Here is a 17,387-nt window from a genome sequence, read left to right on the forward strand (position 1 = left end):
CAGTGCAGGTCAGTCAAACTAAGATGGCCGCTGACTGGCGCCTCCCTGCGGCTCACCGAGTCTTCCTGCCTGCTCAGGCGTCACTGCAAAACTGTAAATAACCAAAACATGGCGTTTTTAAAATAACGCATGCCTCGGTGAACTATGCCCATGCCTGGACGTCATCAATGGCGTCACTGGTGTAAAACTTGACACGCGCCCGGAAGCCTCGGCACAACGCGTTACGTCACCAGTACAACGTGAGGTTGGACTGCTTCGTTTAGTGTGTTCGACGTCATGGTAGAAAGCTCTGAATATCTAGATTCCAGCGACATTAAACATGGTACTGTAGACTGACAAGAAAATGATCCCGGATCCTATGAACACAACTTCCTGTTATGTTTACAAAGGCTATATTTGTATGACTTCATTGTTAAATGCAAATAAAACATTGTTGGTTTACGTGTTATGAAAGCTGAACACCATCTTCCATCCTGACGTTTTGTAACGAATGTAGACCTCAAAGCATCGAGACTGAATGATCTTACATTTCAGAGCTGGTCCAGGATTAGTTTGAAATATTCCACGTTGGTAATATCTTAAACATGTCGGACCATGAAGTCATGATTATGGAAGTTATATGGAGCAGCTGCAGGATTTGTCTCATGCTGATGCCATCGAATAAGAGGCCTTATAATGTAGCAATTCAATCCTAGTTTGAACTCTCCGTTTAAATGAAGGCAACAATAGCATGCTTGTACTGCCTGACTGCCTTTGGTCTTGTTTCAGCTGCTAAGGAGCTAGCATGTTAGCCTCTTCAAGATGTTGGCCTCTCAGCTGCTGAATGTGTGAAAACCGAGAATCTGTGTTTTTGCTTCTGAAATCAAGCTTTACCTTCATGAGTTTTTTACGAACACAAGTTGTAGTTGTATGTGATACTTCTCAAATTTCAGAAATCCACAACACCTGACCAGCGTTGCTTCTTCCAGTCTGAAGCACTGACGCACATGTTGCCCTAAGCAGCGAGAATAAAATAAGTTGTTTGTAGTGTGCCTTCTTAGTAGTGTGTGCCGCTGTGATTTGTTCCTCACGGGGGGGAGTTCCATTCCAGTTTTCTGACGAAACAAAATACAAGGCCTCCCATGAGAAAATGCAACAAAGCAGAATGTGCATCCCAGAGTTAAACCCACAGTCTTATCAGCCTCTGCTGTTTGTTGTGGCTGTTTGATAGTGTGTGTGCGTGTGTGTGTGTGTGTGTGTGTGTGTGAGTGATGGCTCAGGCATTTGACAGCGATCAACTGACTGTCACAGACAGCTGTGGAGATAACATCAGACGCCGTCGTCAGGTGACTGGCTCCTTGGAAGAGGAAGGGAGACTCGGGGAACGGCTCTGGTCGGCAGCTATTCTGCTTTAGTCGCTCTGACTGTTTCCAGGAAAACACAATTTGAACCTTTTTTTTTCCTCTGGAAGACCCAAACATACACATTATGGATGTATTTTTTGGAAAATCCAGACTAAACAGTTGGGAGTATTGTCATTGCCAGCGACTGTTCTGAAACTCCCTTTCATTTCTCTTGTCTCTGTGTTTTAACCCCTCACAGTAATAACCTGGTTAAGACATCGACAGGATGAGTGTTATGGCTTTCAATGGGAAAAGGAGTTTGAAATGATGATGACCTGTGCCCCAAGATCACCCAGGGAGCATTGCTTCCAATGGACCGAATCCATTGGAAGCACTTCTCTACTGTACGTGTGATTATTCTGCTATCCGGAGACCCCGCTGCCTCTGATGCGGGGGTCTGCCTGCCTCCAATTACAGCTCATTAGCCCCTGATTGATAGCATCACTGAGGGCTAATGCATTGCTGTAGCAGAAAACAAGACAAAGAGAAAATTACAATAACTACATAAATGAATAAAACGCCACTTCTCATTACTCAAATCTGTACGTTCTATGAGTCATTTGAGTGGCTAATGCAGTGTCTGTCTGCAGAAGGAATTAAATGGCCGTGCATGTGGACGATGGAGCAACACGTGGACCCAGTGAACACCATAAAAACTATATCGCCCCGTTGTAAAGTCGACTGCTCGTTGGAGCCACTTTGCGTATTTCCACACGGCGTTAGATTAGAGCGTTTTTGTTTTTAGTAAGTCATTGTGACCGATAAGAGCTGCGGTTTAACGGTCATTGTAAAATGTATATGTGGAATGAAATGCCCGACCTGTTGTCCACGGTGTGTTCCAACGTCACACTGCATGAGCATCACAGACACGATCACCGTAGCGGTAAGTCGAGCTCTCTGGAGGCTTGGTGTTGGAGTAAATACTCCTTCTCTGCTCTATCAGTCTTTACATGAGCATCACACACTAAAACTGGCCTATTCGTACAAGAAACCACCTCCTTTCCTCAAACCCCCTGCCTTGTTGAATCATTGCCCTCCTCCCTAATTCTCTCGTTTCCTTTGCCCTGACTGACAGTGTGACGCCTGGCCACTCTCCTGTCACGGGGCCCGCATTGAACGCCGGGCTATTGCCACGTAATTATCAATTACGGGGCTCTGCTTCCACACCTGGAGCAGGCCAGGCTGGGAATGAGCTCAGCCCATTAGGATGGACCTCCGGCTGGGTTGTTTGTGGAGGGGGCTGGGCTCTACCCTCTGGAGGTGTTAATGGGCCTTCTAGGGGTATAGAGTCAGCTGGCTGATCCATCAGAGTGTCTGATAACATGCTGCACTGCTGTTGGGAATTTAATGCAGATTTCTGGTTTAGATACGTGTCGTTATTTAGTATTATATGTACAGAGTTTTACATCTTTTATGGTCCGTTTCAAAGCTTTAAACCTTTTAACTCTGACATGAATTTCAAGAGATCATTTCAGAATGAAACAGATTGCAATGAAAGGGCTCTGGTATATTGCATTACGTACATAGATCCGTGAGAGATGCAGTAAAGGAGCACCAGATTTTACCCATTAAAGTCAATTTAATAGTGGCGAGGAGGACTGCACAGCCTGTGCAAATTGATGTAAAATTGCGAATTGTACAATGTTTTCTGTGGCTCTCGGAGTGCTTTGGAAAGTCTGAGAACATCTTTAAAAATGACATCACTTGAATATCTCGGCTGAAGCTTGGAGGCAAATAGTAGAAACTGTGTTTTTTAAGCTCGCTCCATGGCGGGGATTGATATGTTAATTATTTGTGATTCTTTTTCGCCGTTTCACTGTCGCTGATGGGTGTTTGCATTGGTGACCTCACACAAAACACAAAACGCTGAAGACGTAAAACAAGGGGTGAAGACACAATGACCACATTCACACATTAAAAACTTAATTAAAAGCATTTAATGGTTGAATAAACAAATAAAATAAGAAGTGTTCCCATAGGGATACTATCTGCACCATAAACCCAGCATGTTGCCAGCACACATACCGTCACAGTGTCCTATGAGAATAGAACAGCAGTTGGGTTTTAGAAGTTGAGGAAATGAACAGACATGTGTTGTCTTTTTCTGCCTCCGCGCTGGCGACAGCAAATTATGACAATTTCCCCCAAATGTCTAACAGGATAAAATGAAGTGATCACATTCTGGACGGACATGGTTGACCGAGGCAGACAATCACGAAGCAGTAATTCTAGTTTTATAATAGAATGAGGAAATTGAACAGCCATAAACATCTTGTCAGTTGCCCCCCTATCTGACCTCTTATACATTGATTTTGACTGCTCTTTGTAAATAATCGGTCTATTGCGAGTCCCCTGACTTCATGGAAGTACAACACTACAACGCTGATACGCTTCTGTATCTATACTGAGAGGTCACAGTGTGCAGAGCAGGCTTTCGGATGAGAAATGTGGGGTCATCACCTATTGAATTTACTCAGAATGAACAAGTATGAGAACCATGTCCCTGCGCAGCCCGGGTTTGTAACGGCATCAAGAAAGAATCTGCTCTCTGAATGACTGCCTCATCGCCCTGCTTAAGCGCCAGACCTCGCAATATTCAAGGCAATATATTCAGAAAAGGTGCCGCATTGAAAGAATGTAGCAATGCATTTGCTTGTATCTTCATATGAAGTGATCAAGTATGACATGCACAGATCACTGCTTCTGTGTTGTGTCTGTATCCTCCACCTGCCTCTTTCTATTCATGTACGAAGACACAAAAATAGATCCACACGTCTTTTCACCCTCGAATGCAAATGGGTTGACTCGGCCTCTCATCGTGACAATAGTCGCTCTTTGAAGCCCGTCTCGTGTCTGTGCTCTGTTCAACTGTTGTTGGCGGTTCGGTGAAACAGTCAGCTTACGGCAGCCATGTTCTATATCATGCAGAAGATAGAAATGAAAATGAGGCACTTCTCAGAGTAGCTGCAGGCAAACGGGGGGGCTGGGGGGGGGCTGGTAGTTGGAGGATTGAGGGTGACGGGGGTGAAGATATACGTTCTGACTTTCTGTGTATTTTAGAGCTCGCGGGTTGTTTTGAGTCTTTGCCAGGCTGAATGCTTCTGAGACATGTCACAGGTGTCGATGGATTGAAGAGCGTGGTATGCGCCGCATTAGCTTTGCAATTGGTTTACGCTGTGTGAGTGTGAGAGAGACACACAGAGCGTGTGTGTGTGTGTGTGTGTGCGCGCGCTCGCTCGTGAATACAAACACCCATTTGTGTTATTGTGTGTATATTTTAGCTGCCCTCCCTCACCCCATCGGTCTGTCTGCTGTGTGTGTAACATTGTGTGTGTGTGTGTTTGCATATTTTGTTGGGAGGAAAACAAGGGAGGAAATGAATGACTAAGACTTAGCTTTGCATTTATTCTTTTATTATAGAAGCTCTATGTTTCATAGAAGATTGAAAATATGCTTAATGCATTATAAATAAACTCCGCTTGTGAAAGATATTTCATTTTTATGTACATAGCCTTTTATATTGCTGCCAAAAAATCCATTATCCCCAATGATGGCTCCTCATATGTAAGCATAATTTAACAGCATGAAATCAAAGGCTGTCGACACACAGTGCTGTGATCATCGACTGTAGTAATGCTCTGTGCTTTGAATTTCCACTCTAGCTATACTTTTGCTGCTTTTGCTCACAGTCTGACTGGGTTCTATATTTTTACAAGTATCAACGAATTCCTTGAAAAGGCCAAAACCAACAACAAATCGATCCACTAACAAGTGCACCCAAATCCTGATATGTTATTCCTCTGTGCCATAGAGTGCATGCTTCATTGGGTGACGTGTTCCCTTATCATGAAGAACATGGGTGTCGTTTTCAGTTAGTCCCACACACACACACACACACACGCACACACACACACACACACACACACACACACACACACACACACACACACACACACACACACACACACACACACACACACACACAGTCCTGCTGCTGTAAATAATTACAAGAGAAAACGTGTATCAATTGGCAGCTGAAAATAGTCCCCAACAAAGGCTCTATTCACTTCTGTTCGGGAGACATTTTCTAAAAACCACAGTTCCCGGCTGTTTTCGAGAATTTGTCCCCCTTCTCTTAAATTTGAGCTTCATGTTCATGTTTTTAAAGTTCTGCCGGTTTAGGAACCACAGGGCTCAAGGCTGAGCGCAGACAAAATAGAAAAGTCAAAGAAATAACGAGAAATGCACAAACAAATAGTACTTCGTTGATGTCAGCAAAACTGTAGAAAAGTTCAGGCGTGTCCTTATCAGAGCATGTGAAGTTGCATGTCACAGACAGCTGCACATATGTGCAATAATTGAACCATTTCAGAAAATGACTGAGCCTTTTTTGAAGAATCACACTATATATATATATATATTTCTGAGACATACGTAAGTTTTGTGTCTTCAGTCCAGAAAAAAGATTGGGAATTGAGAAGCAGACTAAAATTGAAATAATAAACATTTAGAGTCACAGTCTTGTCCTTTGTCAATAACATATGGTTACAGCAGGAGATAATTGAAACAAGAAAAGTATGTTATAACCAGAAAAAACGGACATAACTGGAAGTAGAAGTCATCCTCACAACCATTAGTGATGTTGCCGCGATGTGTCCACACACCCTCGGTGCATTAAGCCTCCCTGCTGTCCCCTGTTGTGCTTCACTGGAGCCGAGGGATATGTGCACTGACGCAAGCTCCAGTCTCTCTTGAGCAGCCATGCAGGTAAATAAACCGGTGATTGTGTGCTGAGGGAGGACATCACGTGCGCAGATGGAAAAAGCCTGTTGATTGCTGATCGTCGAGCCCACGCTAATCATGCTCCCTGTCCTGACTCTCAGCCTCGAGATGAGCTCTGGATCAATCTTTAATAAGGTGACTGAAATACAAATTCTGTATTGACCTGCTGGAAGATCCTCCTCCGACCAGCATCATTTATTTCTATTTAATTGCATCCGTGTACGCGCTTGGCAGCCAGTCATTGATCTCAATACAGGAGATGATGAAAATGGTCTTTCACCTTAATTACTGATCAATTTAAAAGAAATGGAAACTCTCCTGCTATTTAACATGTAACGACATCTCTGCTCTCTGCTTGTGCTGTTGGTGACTTATTGTTCGCTCATGCCACCAAGTGAGTCTGTGGCTCTGACACATCTTTTACTTGGTCAGAAGAGCATGGTCACTTCCCTTGAGTTAGTTCCCTTCTTACCGGCTGGGGAATCTTTGTGGCTCAGTCGATAGCTTGCTCGCTTTGTACTCTGCTTACTGTGTTCATTTATTTGTGAAACATCTGCGTTGTTTGTTGTTTGACTCAGGGCTGAACTATTCCGCTGCCGGAAATGTGTGGAAGAAATGTGTCACAACCGTGACTGTGTGAGATGACTTCTTTCTGGTTCTTTCATTCCTTGCTTGTGTATTAGCTGCACATATGTGTCTTCCAACACTTTGGGTTAAGGAAGGTTAAAGTGGGACCACACACACACACACACACTCTCTCTCTCTCTCTCTCTCTCTCTCTCTCACACACACACACTCATTAAGACAATAGCTGTCATCTCCAACAATGCGCCAATTAGAGTGTATCCTGGGCTCCCAGCGTGCTTCGTTGGGGGCTCATTCCCTCTCGTTCTTCAATCCAAATCTTTGTCAGCTCAAATGAAAAGCACTTGTAACATCACAAGGACCTTTCCACCATTATCCCTCTTTACTATTATTCATCTCCAATAAGCGCCACAGCTCCCCTCAGGGCGACAAGGCGAGGCTTGATGCAATTCAATCCTAATCAGACACTGTTTGCCTGTTTTTTTTTTGAGTTGGCTGTTATGTTCTCTCACGATGTGAAAGGCACAGCGCCTCAGGCACAGCTGAGTGCGACGGGGCCCCCACGAGGGACCCTATGGTCGCTCCATTGGGAGGAGTCCCTAATCCGGGATTATACTCCCAGACCCGCAGCCAGCTGGATTAGGAGATAGTCGGTGGAAAAGGGCACCGTCGGCATATTTCCTGAGCAGCTCAGTGGATTAGAGCCGCCGCAGACGCCGAGCTGCCTGTGAGGTGCAGAGAGCGAGAGGAAGGTCCCCTCGCAGCTACACTGCAGCACCATACATGGAGATGGAAAAAAGGGGATGGTGGAGTGCACGACGAAGGGTTGATTTTTCCATTCTTGACTTGAGGTGTTCAAATATGGTGTCAGGAGATAATGGTGGGCTTTACGGGTGGTTGGTGCTCAACCAAATTGAGGGAAAAAAGGAAATTTAAACAAAAACTGCATTCAGACATTGGTAGATATTTCTGCAGTGAAATCCACACATCTCCCGGCCCTGTGTGCGGGCCGTACTGTCCGACAGATGACGGCTTCCATACAGCTGCAACCTGCCATCCCTCATTAGAGAGATGATCTGCATTACAGTCTGTGTGGGCGTGCGTTTGTACATTGTGCAGTGTGTGTGTGTGTGTGTGTGTGTGTGTGTGTGTGTGTGTGTGTGTGTGTGTGTGTGTGTGTGTGTGTGTGTGCTGGTGAGAGAGAGAGAGACACTGTTTGAGAGCAGCAACTGGTTGCATTTGTATACTTTGTGTTCACTGTGGTCTGCGTGTGAAACCGAGTGCAAGATTGCAGCAGCAGATCAGCGTCGGACACCCCAGCTAGTTTCTACGGCCGGTAATCAGCTACGATTGATTGTAAAGTAGTCAATGAGAGGAGCGTCTCAATGTGCCCTCAGAGCCGCCGCGGCCGGATCGATCACGGCCTGCTGCTGAGCCTTTGTGTGACCGGCATAATGGAATGTGCACCGCAATGTGAAGTGTTTGCTTTGCTCGATGAGAACAAAAGAACGTCTTCTTTTTCGGAATTTCTGTCCGTTGTTGGTCATTTTTTTTTCATCTTTTTTTTTTTCCGACACCCACGCAGTCAAAAGCAATTTGTTCGTCACCTTGCAAACAAATGCGCGTGTTCATCCATGAGACTGATATGCATGCGACCACATTACCTCCCCATCAGAACCACATCCTGTCAACTTAATGCAGAGAAAGAGGCCATATTGAAATTGCCAGGTGCCTAATTTGGTCTTTGTTGCACATAATTGAAACCACTCATCCCTCCCCCTATGGAAGGGGAGAGAGAGAGAGAGAGAGAGAGAAAGCGAGAGATAATTGCCTTATAAGGCAGTAGGCTGTTATGAACGTGACGTCCCATTCCCAGCAGCGTGCTGGCAGATGATACGGTAAAGCCCACATCTCAAATCCATCTGAAGAAAGCTGGCTCTCACGGGCTTTGGTTTGATAGCTCCAGCTGTCTCGTTTAGGACTGCATGTGTGTGCATGTGTGTACACACACATAAATATATATATATATATATGTGTATGTGTGTGTGTGTGTGTTGTTGAGGGGTGCATGTATACCGCGTTATTGACTCCTGAATTACTTCTCTGCAGGGGGATTTTGCTAGAATTTTATGTGTGTCTGTGGTGATGAATAGAGAGGTGTGTGTGTGGTGATGAATAGAGAGGTGTGTGTGTGTGTGTGTGTGTCTGTGTGTGGAGACAGTTGCTGAGTCAGGTGGGTGATTTACAGTGCAAGTATTGCAGTGCAGGTGTAGATGCGCACACACACACACACACGCATGCCACATGTAACATCTTTTCTTCTTTTATTTTTCTGCCATTCCACCTCGTCTCTTCCCTCGTCACTCTGTCTGTCTTCCACGTCCTCCGATCCCGTCCTTCTTTCCCTTCCTCCCCTTCTTGTTGCATCCCTGTCTGTTGCTCCTCTCTCTCCCGTCTCCATCACTATCCCTCTCCGTTTCCCTGCATCTTGGCGTTCCCCTCCCCCAACCACGCAGCCGGGCTGGATGCATGTGTGTGCGTGGATGAGTGAGTGTGTGTGTGTGTGTGTGTGTGTGTGCGCGTGCTCGCATGCTCCCAGCTGGGGGCAGCAGTAGGGAGGGATGTTCTTTGGGGAAATGGAGGACGGTATGCAGTCTGCTCCTCTTGGAAAACTGTCAGAGTATCATCTCTCCTTCTCTCAATCCTTTGTCAACTGAATTTCTTCTTGTCTGTTTTTAAACATATTTCTGTTTCCCTGGATCGGATTTTTCTGCTAAAAACATTTCACTCTACCTGTCACCCCCCCCCCCCCATCTCTCTTCCCTGCCTTCCCCTGTTCTCTCCGTCTGATTTGCCAGGATGTCTTTCCCTGTTGCTGGTGCCCTCTCAGCATGTGCTGCTGTCCCCCACAGTGAGGGTCTTCTCCTGTCACTACACACTCTTCCCAGGGCATCCTCTCACGACCAACAGCCTCTTTAAAGCCCGGCCCTCCATTTATCTCAGCTCCCTTTTTTGTTGTGCCGCAATCGCCTTTCAATTATCTTCCCCTTCTTCTCAACGGTCGCTGGGAGACCGCTTTCCTGGGCAAATATTTGCTTTTCATGAATATGCCATCATTAAGCACCCTGCATAGGTGTGGGCGCAGCACCGGCGAAATGTTAATTGTGGCTCGGCGAGGCCCTCTTGTGCATTCCTCCCCTTGCAGGAATCTGGCAGGAGCTCAGACAGTGAACAGACGTCTGGGTCAGGGCAGGCTCAGGCAGAGAGAGTGTGAGAGAGACGAGGAGGGAGAGGAAGCAGAGGGGAAGGGAAATGAGGAGTGTGAATGAGAGAAATAAGAGCGAAACCGATATAAACGTGACCAAAAAAATACGTTCTTCAACCTTCATTTGCTGCAGCCGGTTGAGCGTCCAGTCGAATCACTCAGACCTCCAGGTCCAACATGAACATCAAGAGGGTTTTGACTTTCGGAAGAGCTGCTTTGTTCCTCTTGAACGCACTTCCCGACCACCTGAAGGCACGTCAGCCACTGGACTTATTTATAGAAATCCTTTCTATTTAAATTCATCACAGTATTTCTAAGTTACTAAAGAGCCAATCACAAATGTCCCCGTTGTTTCACGTGCTTTTAATTAGATTGTGGCACTAGCCTCCTATTTCCCCTTTGAGATTTGCATTTAATGAAACGTGTTATTTATAAAAAGGCGTTATCACTATAATTATTAAGGCAAGAGAAACTGAGAGCGTGTATGCCCGAGGGAGTTCAGTCGATTCCAGTACAACTGGATGAGGACCAAGAGGCCAGCGTGAAAAGAGGGATTAGAGTCCGTTTCAACATGGAGCTGGTATCTGTAGCAAGATCGCCTTAATATGGTGAACAGCAACGGCTTTGTTTTAGGCCAGGAATGCAGCCGCTTCAGTTAAATTAGCGGCAGCCATTTCCGTTGGCACGAGGGTTCGGCTACGCTAGCAGAGCTTCTCGGGTTGGGGAGAATGTGGACATTGTAATGTGAAGTAAAGCAGTCGAGGGATCCAGTCAAAGAGGATAAAAGACAAATGATCGGGCGAAAAATCACCAGACGTTTGGTTGGAATGATAACCTGCAGGTTCTTGGCAAAGCCAGAGCAAAGTCTCCAACATTGGGTTTCCAGACCTCCTCACCTCAGGTGACACGGTATGAATGGTGACGGTGGTGGAAGAAGCGCTCAGATTATTCACTTCAGTGAAAGGACCAAAACAACCATGTAAAATACTGTTGCAAGCAGTACATAAATATGATCAGAAACCGACGAACCGAAAGGAAGAAAGGTTGGCTTGTAGATTCAGGACGGACGGGGATGTGGCTTGTGTGGTCAAAAATACATGATTCTCTTTTTCTTGTTTCTCTTTTCAGTCACGTCTTCTGCTCTAAGATTGGAGCGTATAAATGCGTCTGAAATAGTCTGCATTGCTGTCATCTCATGACCTCAGTGTACTCTCATAGGTTAAGGACAGATGGAGCGGGGAAGATGCACCTTTCACACTGAAACAGAGCTGACATGTGGATGTTTGTTTGTGTTTCCCCTTCTCATTCTGTTATTGCCGGCAGTGCAGGTGCATGTGGATGGAAAGATGCTTCCGCTTCCTCATTAACCTGCATTAGATCTTTTTTGTTTCCAACCTAAAACCTCCTCCCCTCTTTCTCAGGGCTGCTTTTAGTTTGTTTCCACAGGTGAATTCTCCTGCGCCCTCCCTCCTTTGTCTCTCATCTACCACCCTCCCCCTCCCGCCTCTCCCTGCCTGCTGCTTTCTCAGAGAAGTCAACCTGTTATCGGCAGGGTCTATGAATAGCACAGGGCTGGAGCTGCGACCCACTCGCCCCCCTAACATAGCTCATGTCTTATGCATTGCTCCTGCACGCACAATCCCTCAAGCCCTAGTTCCACAGTTACCCGGCTGTAGTTCTGCTCCGACAATTAGTTTTCAAAAAAAATGCTGCGCAATACCAGAATATTTTTGAGATTTACACACCATATGATGTATTTAATAATGCTGTGAATGTGCAGATTAAAGACACTCTATCACAGTTCTCAAATAATGTGAACACATCTCTCAGTTCATTAACAGCAGACACAGGTGCATCATCTTTCATGCTCCTCTTGAGATGAGAAAGATGATAAAACGTGCGAAACTGCTCATATTTTGTGACACTCATTTGCATTCTGAACACATATTTTCCCACTTGTCCTGCACCAGGCACCAGCCCATATACTGTATATTCATCCAAAGATGGCAGCTCCGCAGTCCGAGCTGCATGTGCACGCAGATGCGGCGCAGAGATAAACCTCCGCTGCCGCCGACGCCATCATTCTTCCTGCGATGCTTCTGGAAATCTGGTTGTGGCAAACGCCCGAAAACGTGTTTACAAATGCAGTGAGTGGCGGCATCATCCTCCCAGTGTTTCTCCTCTATTCCACAGCTCCAATAATACACCAGGGAACAAGGAGCTCAGCAGTGACAGCCCCAAATCCCTCTTTCCACAGCACTGATTTCTGGATTAAGGAGGGGAGATTTCCACACCTCTGAATTGTATTGTGTTACGGGGCTCACGCATCTTTTCATGCATCTTTTCTTTTGCGGTGTGCAACGGAATGGGAGCATTTCCTTATTTACACAGATGTAGAGCGATTCTGGATGGGGCATGGGCGGCTTTAAATGAGGTTTGAAGCAGGGGAGAAGGTGGAGAATAAGAGTGATTATTGTGGTAAACCCCCTTTTATGGAGGGATTTTGGAGCTTCATTGTAAACAGATCACCTAAACAGAGCGCTTGTGCATATTTTGGTTCTTTAAAAGCATGTTCGCTCAAAGCAGGGAGGATTTTTTTGTGTCTAAATTCAAGCTATATGCCTCAGATTTTGGACTCGGGGCTCTCCCACTGCTTTGACAGATGTCGATGCAACAAAAACGGTTGGGAATATTTTCATTCCAGCCTGATAAAAAACAAACCTCCCCACTTCATTCCACCTCCTTCTCCTCCTCCTCCACTTCTTGGCCACTCCTTTGTTTCCACTCCCTCGCTGCTGTCCTCTTGGACCTTCCTCACGCCCTTCGTCACTTTTTCCCTCATTCCATTACCGAACGTTGTTATGACTTTCCAAGTTCCGCATTCCTCCGCACGGCATACCGACCTGCCTGTCGGACCGCTGGAAGAATTCTTGGCCTGTCATTATCCACTCATATTTCATTTACACACACACACACGCACACACACACACACACACACACACACACTCACAGAGGACGCAATAAATTAATGGCATGGGGTGTACTCTTTTATTCCCGCTGAAGAAAGGTTTATTGTTTCTTGTTGCAGGGGGTTTAATTGATTTGCTGTTACATTCCAAAATGTCCAAATGCCATTGATTTGCTTTTGAGTGATCAATGTGGAGAGTTTTGTGGGGGTTTTTTTTTAAACAGATGTTGTATGGCAAGCGGTGCTTGTGTGTGTGTGTGTGTGTGTGTGTGTGTGTGTGTGTGTGTGTGCGTTGCTGTAATTTTCTCCTTTGTGAGCCAAATTAAACACGGCTTTATTGCGTGCTTATTTTACATTTACTGAGAAATTAACTTCTGAGGAGCAATTAATTACAAGCTGGAAATGATGAAGATGTAAATCAATCAAACTGAAATTGTCCTCATGGTGCATCTGCAGACATGTCTGTAATAATTATGGCAAAACAAACGTTTTGTCGAAAAAATAACTGTAATTTTTCCCTGAATGAATAAACAAATTCAACTGGTTTATGTATCTGGAGCAGACACACACACACACACACACACACACACACACACACACACACACACACCCTACCAGTTGACAGTGGGTGTTAATTGTGTTGGGCCTCAGGGCAAAAATAACATTGCACCAAAGACGGAGAAACAGAGTGTCTTCTGTCTTTCAGCAGCCTGTCCTTTCTATCAAGACAAAAGGACACAATCATTGTACCCATAAAGCATCTGTATCTCCTTTATTCACGTTACTCATTATATATTAAATACATTACGGAAAAGATATCCAATCCGTTTACTTTCTTTTCTCGTTTCCAGCCTACATCCCCAGTGAATCCCAATAGACAGTGTTTTCATGACTATATGACTGTTAATTGCTAATTAGGCCGGCATAGCAACAGACCCCTGTGTGAGGTGATGGCACTGTGTCGGTGTACACGGAATAATTACAATGAAAGGTGTTGCAGGAGCGCGTCAACATCTGCTCCCTGTGTGGCTGGAAGACAAGAAATCTCTCACAAATGTGACGGGTTGTACTTATCGGTGTTTGTGCAAATCTTTCTGGGTCATTTTGCTGCCGAACAGTTGATTTCGAGCTTTTAGAGCGAGAATGAGGGAACGTTTCATTGTGTGAACCTTTTCACACATACACTACATTTCCCTCCTTTGCATAGAAGCTTGCACAAAACTGTATGATTGAATGTAAATTGCATCATTCAGCGTCTATATACACACGTTTGTTTTTTAGTATTTCTGTTCTTATTTTTGCTACACTGTGTTTTAACTTTCATGTCTTTAAAGGCCCAGGTGAAACAATGAAATGTAAAATCCAGGGGGGAATTCCTGAACTAATCCAATGTTTGGTAAAACCCCATGACACATATGTGTACACACACACACACACATTCCCAGCATGTCAGCGATGCGTTTTGAGTTTAAAAAAACAAACAATAGAAAGCGACAGAAATACCAGTCGGTGTCCGCTTCCATATCTTCAGTAAATCTGATGTTCCTGGAACACAATGACATCATTGTTCTGAAGAAGTTCTCTGTTACTGAAACAGTTTCCCGTTAATGCACTTTGAACGCGTGAGTGTCAGGAATTTTGAGAAGCTAAATGTCACAAGTAACCCGTAAAACAGGATTTGAAGATCAAGATCAAGATCAAAACAGATCTGCGCATGACACAATTTCAACACACAGCTGTTGTGTTGCTCTCCCACAACACAGACACAAACACACACACACACACGTTCTTCTTTACTCGCTGTCGGTATTAAAGAAAACGCGTGTTTGAGGTTTTGGGACTGCAGCTCGCTGAAAAGCTTGTCTGTGAGTAGAACTATTCTGAAAACACATGTTGGTCGAATGGATTTAATATGGTTGTAAATTACAGTCGACAGAGTGCCGGAGCATCAGTCCCACTCACATGGAAATGAGCTCTACTCGAGAGCCTTTAAATGCTGTATTCACAGCTTTATCAGAGGTGTGTGTGTGTGTGTGTGTGTGCGTGCGTGTGCGTGGCGTGTGCGTGCGTGCGTGTGTGTGCGTGTGTGTGTGTGTGTGAGAGAGAGCAGCAACTCCATTGTCACACATCTTTCAGCAGACCAAGTTAAACAGTTATGTCTTTGGTTATTTCTTTCTCTTTCACATTTTTAAGACGACTCATACGCTTCATACAGATCGCATGGATTTCTTGTCAGTCTTTGATTCATTTCATGCTTCATTTGAATGGATTGTCTAATTATTCAGACAACTGCTTCACAAAAATTGCTCGCACAAACTCCATCTTTAAATATGAACAGCAGTTTCATTTCTCAACTCATAAGCGATACAACACTAACACACGTTCGATTGAACTGTAATTCTGTGTAATGCAAGTGTGGATACATGCGTGTGTCCCGAGCGTGCATATAGGTGTTTGTGAGCGTGCGTGTGGGAATACGTGCGTATACGTGTGAGTCAGCGTGTACATATTTAAACTGTTGATCGCGTGAATGGTGGGAGCATGCGGGCGGATTTTAACCTGCGCCTTTGCCTCATTAGGCTTGCCTCCGTTGCCATGGTTGTCTATTAGAGCAGCAGAGATTAAAGACTGATTTACATGTGAAAGAGGAGAGTGGTTAGAGAGAGAGGGAGAGAGACTACACTCTATTGCACTCTGCTCACTTTAGTTTATTCTGCAGAAGAGGGTCAGATAGGGCGCAGGCAAATGTTTGCAGAAGCTTTGACCAACATTTTGACCATCTATATATATATATATATATATATATATATATATATAATATATATATATATACGTACGTGTGTGTGTGTGTTATCGACTTGCTTGAAGTATATTAAATTAAACATCTTGTCAGCTTTAGCATTAGTTACTCATATCATGTCTCAAGAATCCAATAAGGCTTTTAAAAAAGTATTTAAAGTAGTTTTTATTAATTACATTCAGGGGAGCACTGACAAAAGCCGATTGCTTTCTATTCAAATTTGTGGTTCTTCCTATTATTGTGTATTGTGTGTGTGCTCGCGTGTTTGTGTGAGACAGGTGAATGATTTGCATATTGCATGTCAGTCAACATCTGGCATCCTGTCACACCTGATCCTCTAAGAGAGAGAAAGAGAAATGAGATTTAACTTGGAAGTTAGTTGTGTTTTACATTTAGTGTGGGGGGGAAAGAAACTAAACGGAGGCAAAGGAAATGCTGTAATATGTATGTAGACCAAGTCATTGTGGCGCCTAACTGTTGTTTAGAGGTCTGTAAGGTGGACTTAATGACTGTGAGCATGTTATTTCTCAGGTGGATCATGGGAGGCATGAGTCACCTCCTTCTCTCTCACTGTAATGTTCATATGAACCAAAGCAGGAAAGGCAAAGTGGAGCACTCTGTTTCACTCTGACTCACTCCACCGAGGCGGCGTTGACCAAAACAAGCCACAAGATCAACCGAGTCAGTCTGTGAGCTCACGCTGAGGCACTGAACCGCGAATGTGCTACTGCTCGGCACAGGGCAACGAATTCACAACGGACCAATTATCCAAATAAAGTAATTTATTCAAACTAAAGACACACAAACAGACGGATGGACTCATAACTTTGTTCGTTCCCCATGTGTAGTCCACACAGGCGGTCTATAAAAATCACAATAGCCTTTTCCAACAGAGAGTCTGCTAGCCACATTTTGGATTTCCAATAAGCCAAGTCTGCGGGCTACAGGCGGCAACAGACAGCAAGGAGAGAATCTTCTCTATGAATATTAATGTGTGGTATGGGAGGGGAGGGGGGGGGGGGTTGAGGGGCAGAGAGGGTGGGGAACCAAAGCCTCCTCCAAATCCTTCGCAGATAAACTGAGAGGGGACGAGAGATGATTACATGCATGGTTTTTCACAGGGCTCCCCCCAAATCTCATTTTCTGGAGAGCATTTTAATGGGATCCTCACACGCTCCTCAGCCCAGTTAAGTCTCTGGATGCTGCCGTCAGAGAGGGGGGGGGGGGGGGCTGATAAATTCACAGCTCCCGTGAATTTGTTTTAATGCACGGCCGTAGCATGTGTTTCTTTTCACGGTTCTAATGCGTGCAACAACAAAAAAAAAACGGGCCTTGTCGACCCTTTTTGTCTTTATAATGCGCCGTATGCATCACTGTCATTTAAATGCAGCCGCAGACAATGGAGAGCTGCGAGAGATGGATGAGACGAGGTGCTGAAATAGGAATCAAAGTCACTCTGCTCTGCAGATGATGGAAGAGGTCACCGCATACAGGCCCCGCAGGGAAAAAGATTTGGACATATGCGTGACATGAAAACATGACGGAGAATTAGTTTATATGAAGAGGAATTGACCACGTTTAATAAAGTTATATAGTATTTGTGGG

This window comes from Melanostigma gelatinosum (genome assembly GCF_949748355.1).
Source record: "Melanostigma gelatinosum genome assembly, chromosome: 13".
In the NCBI taxonomy this organism is placed as follows: Eukaryota; Metazoa; Chordata; class Actinopteri; order Perciformes; family Zoarcidae; genus Melanostigma; species Melanostigma gelatinosum.